This window comes from Staurois parvus, unplaced genomic scaffold, assembly GCF_062004578.1.
Source record: "Staurois parvus isolate SC_StPar_1 unplaced genomic scaffold, SC_StPar_1.0 ptg000230l, whole genome shotgun sequence".
NCBI lineage: Eukaryota > Metazoa > Chordata > Amphibia > Anura > Ranidae > Staurois > Staurois parvus.
The window spans coordinates 5,443,371-5,452,922 of record NW_028318026.1 but is presented as its reverse complement, the minus strand read 5'-3'; positions in this window follow the sequence as shown (position 1 = coordinate 5,452,922).

Here is a 9,552-nt window from a genome sequence, read left to right as displayed (position 1 = left end):
CCACTTGTGATGGTGTTTGTTGTGACATATGTTTCTGCACTGAACTAACCATGTACAGAGTATGTGAGCTGTGCTGCAGAGCAGTTCTACAATGCTGGTTGTCCTGACCCTGACTAGGATTGCCACTTCATCCCTGTAATATATTAACCACTTGCCCTCCGGAGGATTTACCTCCCTTCCTGGCCAGGCCATTTTTTGTGATACGGCGCTGCGTTACTTTAACTGACAATTGCGTGGTCATGCAACACTGTAAATTAAATTTGTCTTTTTTTTCCCATAAAGAGAGCTTTCTTTCGGTGGTATTTGATCACCTTTGCGACTTTTATTTTTTTTTGCTATAAAAAAAAAAACAATTTTGAAAAAGAAAACCCAAAACAATATTTTTGACTTTTTGCTATAATACATCCAGTAAAAACATTTAGGCCAAAATGTATTCTGCTACATGTCTTTGCTAAAAAAAAAATTCTAATACATGTAAATTAATTGGTTTACGTGAAAGTTATAGCGTCTACAAATGGCGGTGTACAGTTAGGTCCATATATATTTGGACACAGGTACAATTTTAGTTTTTTTTTCAGGTATTTACCAAAACATATTCAAGTGATAGTTATATAATGGATATGGGCTGAAAGTGCACACTCTCAGGTTTTATTTGAGGGTATGTACATCCAAAATGGAGGAAGGGTTTAGGAATTACAGCTCTTAAGAGTAGCCATCCCCCCTTTTTCAAGGGACCAAATATAATTGGACAATTGAATCAAAAGCTGTTTCATGGCCAGGTGTGGGCTACCCCTTTGTTATTTCTTCATCAATTAAGCAGGTAAAACGTCTGGAGTTGATTCTAATGCAGGCCATAGACGGGTTGAAAACCAACCATTTAAAAAAAAAAAAAAAAATGAAACATCGGTCGTTCAATTGGCTGACATTACCATCAATGGTAAAAAATCGGCCGATATTCGTCCCATCTATGGCCGGCATTTTTACTTCTGTCCCTTGCAGAGAGCTTCGTTATTATATTTTACATGAAAAAGTCTTGCGGTTGCAACAATGTATCCATTTGTATCCATTTCGGATACAGATGTTCTTATTCAGATACAAATAGATACATTGTTGCAACTGCAAGACTTTTCATATAAAATATAATAGCGGACTGGAAATCTTCTTCTTCTCCTTCAAAACGATCGACGGATTTGCCCATCATTGCTGGGAAAATCGGCCGCAAATTTTCCAACTTGACCGATAAAAAAAATGTGCCAAAACCCCAAAAAACGGCCAACCAATTAACCCACTAACAGTGCGAAAATCGGCCGATTTTTTTTTCGCATGAAAAATCGTCAATTTTCGACCCATCTATGGCCTGCATAAGTGTGGTATTTGCATTTGGAATCTATTGCTGCGAACCTACATCATGCGTTCAAAGGAGCTGTCCATGCAAGTGAAACAGGCCATTGTGAGGCTTCAAAAACAAAACAAATCCATCAGAGATATAGCAGCCACATTAGGATTTGCCAGATGAATAGTTTGGTACATTCTGAGGAAAGAAGAACGCACTGGTGAGCTCAGCAACATAAAAAGGCATGGACGTCCACAGAAGACAACAGTGGTGGATGATCGCAGGATCCTCTCTATGGTAAAGAAAACCCATTCACAACATCCAGACAAGTGAAGGACACTCTCCAGGAGGTGGGCATATCATTGTCAAAGTCTACAATCAAGAGAAGACTTCAGGAGAGCAAATACAAAGGGCTCACCACAAGGTGCAAACCATTCATAAGCCTGAAGAATAGAAAAACCAGATTAGACATTGCCAAAAAAAAATCTAAAAAAGCCAGACCAGTTCTGGAAAAGCATGCTTTGGACGAAGGAAATTAAGATTAATCTGTACCAGAATGACGGGACGAAAAAAGTGTGGAGAAGAATTGGAACAGCTCATGATCCAAAGCACACAACATCATCTGTAAAACATGGTGGAGGCAGTGTGATGGCATGGGCATGCATGGCTTTCAGTGGCACTGGGTCATTGGTGCTTATTGATGATGTGACAGAAGACAGAAGCAGCCAAATTAATTCTGCAGTGTTTAGAGATATACTGTCAGCCCAGATTCAGCCAAATGCAGCAAAGTTGATTGGATGGCGCTTCACAGTACAGATGGACAATGATCTAAAACACACTGCAAAAGCAACCCAGGAGCTTTTGAAGGAAAAGAAGTGGAATATTCTGCAATGGCCGAGTCAATCACCTGATCTCAACCCAATTGAGCATGCATTTCACTTGCTAAAGGAAAAACTAAAGGCAGAAAGACCCACAAACAAAGAACAACTAAAGACATCTGAAGACAGAGAAAAGATAAGAGATAACACGTGATAAATCTGTCAGAGGTGAAGTCAGTGGTTAAAGATAATGTGGCTAGAGACAGGCAGCATTGTGCTTTAAATGCCGGTTTCTGGTAAGTGGAATCCATTTATCATGGAAACAAGCTTTATTAGTTATTAAACCTTGGTACAAACTCACAGTTCTTGTTTTCTTTCAACCTGCGGGCTGAGCGACAAAAAAACCTGACACATCACTTATGTTGGTGTGGCGATCTCCCTTGCTGTTCTATTGAATTCCCCCCAGAATGCACAGATCGGCTCTCGCAGCCATTGGCTGCAAACTCTGCTTGGATGCTAGTTCTCCAGCATGTCCCGTTGAAAAGGAATAGACAGCTGTACACACTGACCAAAAGTCTGTGTGTACGCAGCTTAAGACGGTCCATACATGGTTTATATTAATGCTGATTCCTGCTGGCTCAGCTCTAAATTAAGCAGTGTATGGCCCTGCTGGCACTACTCTGTTCAACAAAAGTTGATTGCGACAGTAGACTGTCAGGAAATTGCCAGCCAAAGAGCACTTACATCCAGTTGATACGTTAGTGCCCCTAGTGTTCAGCGGAGGGTCCCAGGGGACTGTCAAATGCCATCCTGCTTGCTGTTCCCCTCTTTCTTTTGAAGGTTGCCATGGAAGATTGCGGCATGCAGAGATGTCCATCAATAGAGTCCCTATTGGCTGGTTTAGGCAGCTAGTGTAGCACATGTCACTGTTTACCAGGTTCAGCAGCTGCCTAGGAAGAATGGGCAGCCAGCTGAGGAGTGACGACATATGGCTTCCACCCTCCCTCCCCTTTCTTCTTTAAGTCTCAGTGTTTTTTAGTGGGGTTAGTCATCCAATCTAGTCCTGGATGGATAATGTTATATTATTATCAGAAAATTATTTATAGTTGGTCTGTGCCTTTTAACATTGAACATATAACTTTGGGTTACACCTTATCTAATTTTAGACTTGTGGTGTGCTACACGTGCCCAAAAAAGGGTCATTGTACACAGGACGTGTGTAGCACGTCCAGTCCTTCTGTCCCCTCCCAAACCCCCTCCCAGTATACAGCAATTAGGCTCTGATTAATCAAAGTCGGTAGGGATGCACCAATACCGATGGCGGTATCGGTATCTGTGCCGATACCAAGTATTTTCATGAGCTTCACAAGATGCTCCTGATACCCAAATCAATACTTTGTGGTGCACTTTGCATTAATACAAAATGTATGGATGTAAACTGTACCATGACAGTGCTGACCAGTCAAAAGCCGTCAAGCCCGTACTGTCATCCCTGCAAGGAAAGGAGAGAAAGCCACAGGGATTTGACATTTCTCTCTTTCTCTCTTTCTCTCCTCTCCTACAGCTGAGAATCTGGAGCATCTGCCTCCATCCTACTATGGCTGACACCAAGGTATACATCCCCACACACCCTTCTCTCCCACTCTCCACTCAGCATGGGATTGGCGCAGGGAGGTTTCCCCACTTCTCCTGTGTGAACTCAGACTATGACAAGCCTGGGTTGACACAGGAGCAGTGGGGAAACTGCATACGATTTGGACAGGTGTATCATTCCTGTTCAAATCGCATGCTATTACATGATTACATCCATACATGATGTAGATCACACTGCAAAGTATCGGTACTTGGTATTGGCAAGTACTTGACCGAAAGTATCAGAACTCGCCAATCAAAAATGGTATCAGTGCATCCCTGAAAGCTGGAATTGTGTACAGAGAAGGTTGGCAGCTTCAAGTGTTACTAAACCCAGGACACTGAAATCACTCTATCTGATCTCCCACAGTACACACAACATGGAAGTGCAATTATTTTAGTAAATATAAACTGCTAAATACCTCTTCTCATCAGCAGTTAGAGTAGTCATGTGACTTCTATCAGTGTCTAGTCCACCCCTAGTTAAAGCTTGTAGGAGTTTTCTTTCTGCTCTAGGAGGATGCAGGACTCCTGACCTCTGTCTGGACAGCACTGATTGGCCCTGTGCTGATCACCTGCACTCTCCCAAGAAAAAAAAAACCTCTTTAGTAATGCACACCAAACTGAGCATGTGCATATAACCACGGGTTCAGTCTGTATCAGGTTGTAATTTCAACAAGAGGAGGGGCAGAGAAGACAGGATCAAACAGCCTTTTTACACAATGCAGAGGATGAACCCCTTAGGCTCCACAGTGAGTATAACTAGTATGCTTTACTGCATATACAGACTGATTTTACTGTTGTGGGTTTAGTAACACTTTAAGCTGTAAAAAAAAAAGCAGTCTGACAGTGTTTACAAATAACACTTGCTCAGAGGCTGCAGAAAGAAACAATGTAACATATTGTTACTTAAGGTTTAGTTTAGTTTATAAAATAAAAAACATATAAAATGTAAGAAGTAATCATACAGTAGTACATGGTCAAAAAAAAAAGAAACAGTGTTTTGTTTTGGTTTGTTACATGTAATAATTAAAGTTGACCAGAGAAGCGCTGCCTAGTCAAAATAAATAATAGCAAACGTGAATGTAAACATATATACAGTTGTAATCAGTCCACAGCCACATGCATTATTTTGTGCAAAGAACAATGACGCAGTCTCTTAACAGTGCCGTGCACTATTTCTTTAAATAAAGTGCAAACCCACACGTAATCTCAGGACATATACAGGCTGCTCTGGAAAAAGACGGTGTGATTGTTTTTAAGGCGCACAATACTTGAACAAAAATGAGCTACATGGTCGAGTAGCCAGAGAGAAGCCTTTACTGTGCCAATGCCACAAAAAAGCCGAGTGAGGTATGTCAAGGTGTTGTCAGGCATATTGTAACCGTGATTTTTTGTTGCATTGAAGCAGGAAAGGCTTCTTCTGGCAACTCAATGATGCAGCTCATTTTTGTTCAAGTATTGTTGTATTGTGCTCCTTAAAAACAACCACACTGTCTTTTTCCAGAGCAGCCTGTATTTGTCCTGATATCTACCTGATCTTGGCTTGGTATCAAGAGATCTCTGAATTTTCCGCTTCTTAAGTGATCGAACAGTACTGACTAGCATATTCAAAGCTTTGGATATCTTTTTATATCCTTTTCCATCATTATAAATCTCCATTACCTTGTTACGCAGGTCTTTTGATAGTTCTTTTCTGCTCCCCATGGCTCAGTATCTAGCCTGCTCAGTGCATCCACCTCATTGATTATTTATACACAGACACTAATTGCAATTTAACCATTTCCCAACCACCCTATAGCAGACACACTGCTACAGGGTGGCACAAGTGTTCAAAATCACATATATATACATGATTTTGCATTTTAGGGTAGGGGGTGCGTACGAGCACCCTACCCGCACCGCCATTCACGGCCATGGCTGTCAATCACCGGGTCCCGGTTGATGATTACTCGCTGGCGCCCGGTGATTGGCGAGGTTTTCCGACAGGGAGGAGAACTGTATGTGTGTGCTTACAGTAAAGCACAGACACACAGCCCAAAGTAAAACTGCATACAGCACACAGTTAACCCTTTGATTTCCCCTCATGTTAACCCCTTCCTGCCCAGTGCCATTAGTACAGTGTCAGTGTTTTTTTTTAGCACTGATCACTGTACTGGTGTCACTGGGGATGTCAGTGACACCATGTTAGTTCCCCCCAGTGTCAGAATGCCAGCTGCAGTCCCACTATAAGTTGCTGATTGCTGCCATTACTACTAAAAATAAAATGAAAAATAAATTTTAGTATCTATAATGCCATTTGTAAATGCTAAAACTTTCACATAACCATTTAATTTACACAGATTGGGATTTTCTTTTAGCAAAGGCATGCAGCAGAATACATTTTGGCCTAAATGTATGACGAAATTAGATTTTTTTAACATTTTTTACTAGATAAGTTTAATAGCAAAAAGTAAAAAAAATTGTTTTTTTTTCTCAAAATCGCTGGTCTTATTTTTTAGAGCACAAAAAATTAAAAAATGCACAGGTGATCAAATACCACTGAAAGGAAGCTCAATTCATGGGAAAAAAAGGACGCAAATTTCATTTGGGTGCAGCGTTGCATGACCGTGCAATTGACAGTTAAAATAATGCAGCGCCGTAACGCAAAAAAATGGCCTGGTCAGGAAGGGGGGTAATTCCTCTGAAGGGCAAGTGGTTAAAAAAGCCACACCTGCAGGGCCATGCTGTAGCGAGATCTGTCACTGGCCGAGTATCTCGAACATGGCCGATGACAGATCTGTGTGCCGGCCCCTTTGCCAGTACTGTGTGACTTGCTGTGACCAATCACAGCAGGTCACATGACAGTTGTATACAATGGATGGCTTCCTTTCATGCCATCCATTGTATACAAGTGTGTCTAGCTGTGAATGGTTACAGTGATCACATGCACAGGCTGGGCCAATCACAGCCCATCTGTGTCATGTGATTAGCTGTGCCCACTCACAGCTAACCACAACAAAAAAACCCTGAATGAATCGATTTCATTCCGTTCAATGCTTGCTTATAGCAAAGAAGTCCTTTGCTATAAGCAATCAAATTGTGTAAAAAAAATGTGCTGATCACTTCCCCAAAGTAGTACAATGTTACTATGGTAACATTATACTACTTTGGTCATAGTGCAATATGGAAAAAAAAAATCTTAAAAAAACAGAAAAAAAAAATAGAATTTTTTTTTTTTCATACTGTCACCAGTGTCCCTGATCACCGCCACACCAGTTATTTGATGACGCTGTACTGCACTGGTGACAGTATGTAAAAAAAAAAATATTTTTAATATTTTTTTTAATTTCTTAATTTTCTTGAGACTTGGCCTGGGCAGAAAGGGGGTAAAATTGCCCAGTATTGAAGTGGTTAAGGACATTTCTTGGGGACCCCTAGGTCACTAGAACTAGTGTCCCCATTGGAAGATTCCCCCTCTACAACTTTTTTTTGGGAACAACTCATAATTTGCAGGGTGAATCTCCCTAATGGGGGCACAGACAGCAATAAAAACTGCAGGTTCTAATCCCTCTTCACTCTATCCAAAACTAAATCTAAAACAAAATTGTGGATTTAGTTATCTTTTAATGATTTGTTTTTATAGTACATACAGTACTTACAGTATTTGCAGTAGTTAGAAACAATTTGTGAAATGCTGGCTCCAAGCTTGAGAGGGCAGCAGACTCCAACAGTTTGCTTATAGTTACTATCTAATACTAGACAAAGTAGCAGGTTCTTTACACAAAAGGCAGTATAAAAGGTCAGTGCTCATCTTCCCTCCCCTACTACCTTGATGCTCTATTAGGTTTCATTCACACCAATGCGTTTTTTTGTGCTTTTTTGCAGAAATGCACTACAGTCCATTTAACATGGTTTCCTATAGAACATGTTCACATCTAAGCTTTTTTTGAGCTGCTGCATATTTTGAAAGAGTCAGGAACTTTTTTTTAAAAGCATAAAGCAGCGTTTTTGCTACAGTAGAGTTCAATGGAGAAGCTGCTGAAATGCATGGTAGTGCGTTTGTGCTGTGTTTTTGCCACGTTTTGCATTTTTATTCTGTCCAGCAACAAAAACAATTCCACTTTAATAAAAAAAAAAAGAGCTCAGCAAAATGCGGTAAAAATGCATCACAAACATATCAAAACCATGTGTAGAAAAACTCAAAACAAACTGCAAAAAGCACTTGAGAAAGCATCAAACGCAAAATGCATATATGTGAACAGAGGCTAAGCCCGGGTTCACACTGATGCGGTGCGGCACATCGCATGTGATTCGCACAGGAACCGCACCACATTCCTGTGCAAATCACATTATTATTAATATACAGGATTTATATAGAGCCAACAGTTTGCACAGCGCTTTACAAAATGAAGGTAGACATTACAGTTACAATAGAATTTGGTACAAGAAGAAACAGAGGACCCTGCTTGTTAGAGCTTACAATCTAGGAGGAAGAGTTGAGTGATACAAAAGGTAATAGCTGTGGGGGGATGAGCTAATGGAGAAAATAAAAGGCAGTTTACTAGTTAAAAGCAGGATAGGCTCCTTTAAAGAGAACGTTTTTCAGGGATCATCTAAAGGTGGATAGAGTAGGAGATAGTCGGACAGATTGGGGTAGGGAGTTTAATAGGATGGGAGAAGCTTGGGAGAAGTCCTGGAGGCGAGCATGGGAAGAGGAGACATGGGAACTAGAGAGCAGAAGGTCTTGCAAGGATCGAAGAAAGTGGTTTGGTTGATATTTTGAGACCAGGTTGGTGATGTAGCTGGGGGCAGAGTTGTGGATGGCTTTGTAAGTTGTTTTATTCTTTGGGCGAGTGGAAGCCAGTGGGGGGATTTGCAGAGAGGGGTAGCAGACACTGAACGGTTGGTAAAGTGGATGAGCCTGGCAGCAGTATCCATGATGGACTGGAGTGGACATAGCCTATGTAAAGGTGAGCCAATCAGGAGGGAGTTGCAGTAGTCGAGGCGAGAGATGACCAGGGAGTGAATTAGGAGCTTTGTGGTATCATTGGTTATAAAGGGGCGTATTCTGGAGATGTTGTGGAGGTTGAGGCAGCATGATTTGGACAGGGATTGGATGTGGGCCTGAAGGCATAATTCAAAATCCAGGGTTACACCTAGCACCCTGGCAATGCAGGGATGGGTTGATAGTGGTGGTATTGATCCTGACCGAGAAATCAGGGGAAGAGGCATGTGAGGGAGAAAATATTATGAGCTCAGTTTTGGATAAATTGAGTTTTAGGAAGTGGTGTGACATCCAGTCTGATATGTCTGTTAGTAAATCAGTGATACGTGAGGAAACTGATGGGGTGAGCTGAGGAGCAGAGAGATAGATATGTGTGTCATCAGCATAGAAATGGTATTGGAAACCATGGGAAGCTATTAGCTGACCCAAGGAAGAAGTGTAGATCAAGAATAGGAGAAGTCCAAGGACAGAACCTTGGGGAACCCCAACAGTAAGAGGAGTAGGATAGGAGGAAGTAGAGTTGTAAGTGACACTGAAGGTGTGGTGAGAGGTAAGATCTGAACCAAGGGACAGAACAGTCACGGAGACCAAGTAAATAGGGTTTTTTGAGGAGGAGGGGGTGGTCAACTGTGTCAAAGGCAACAGAGAGGGCCAAGAGTAAGAGTATGAAATAGAGACCATAAGTTTTAGTGGTTAGTAAGTAGTTTGTGAGTTTTAGGAGAGCAATTTTTGTGAAGTGTTGTGGGCAAAATCCAGACTGAAGTGGATTGAGAAGGTTATTC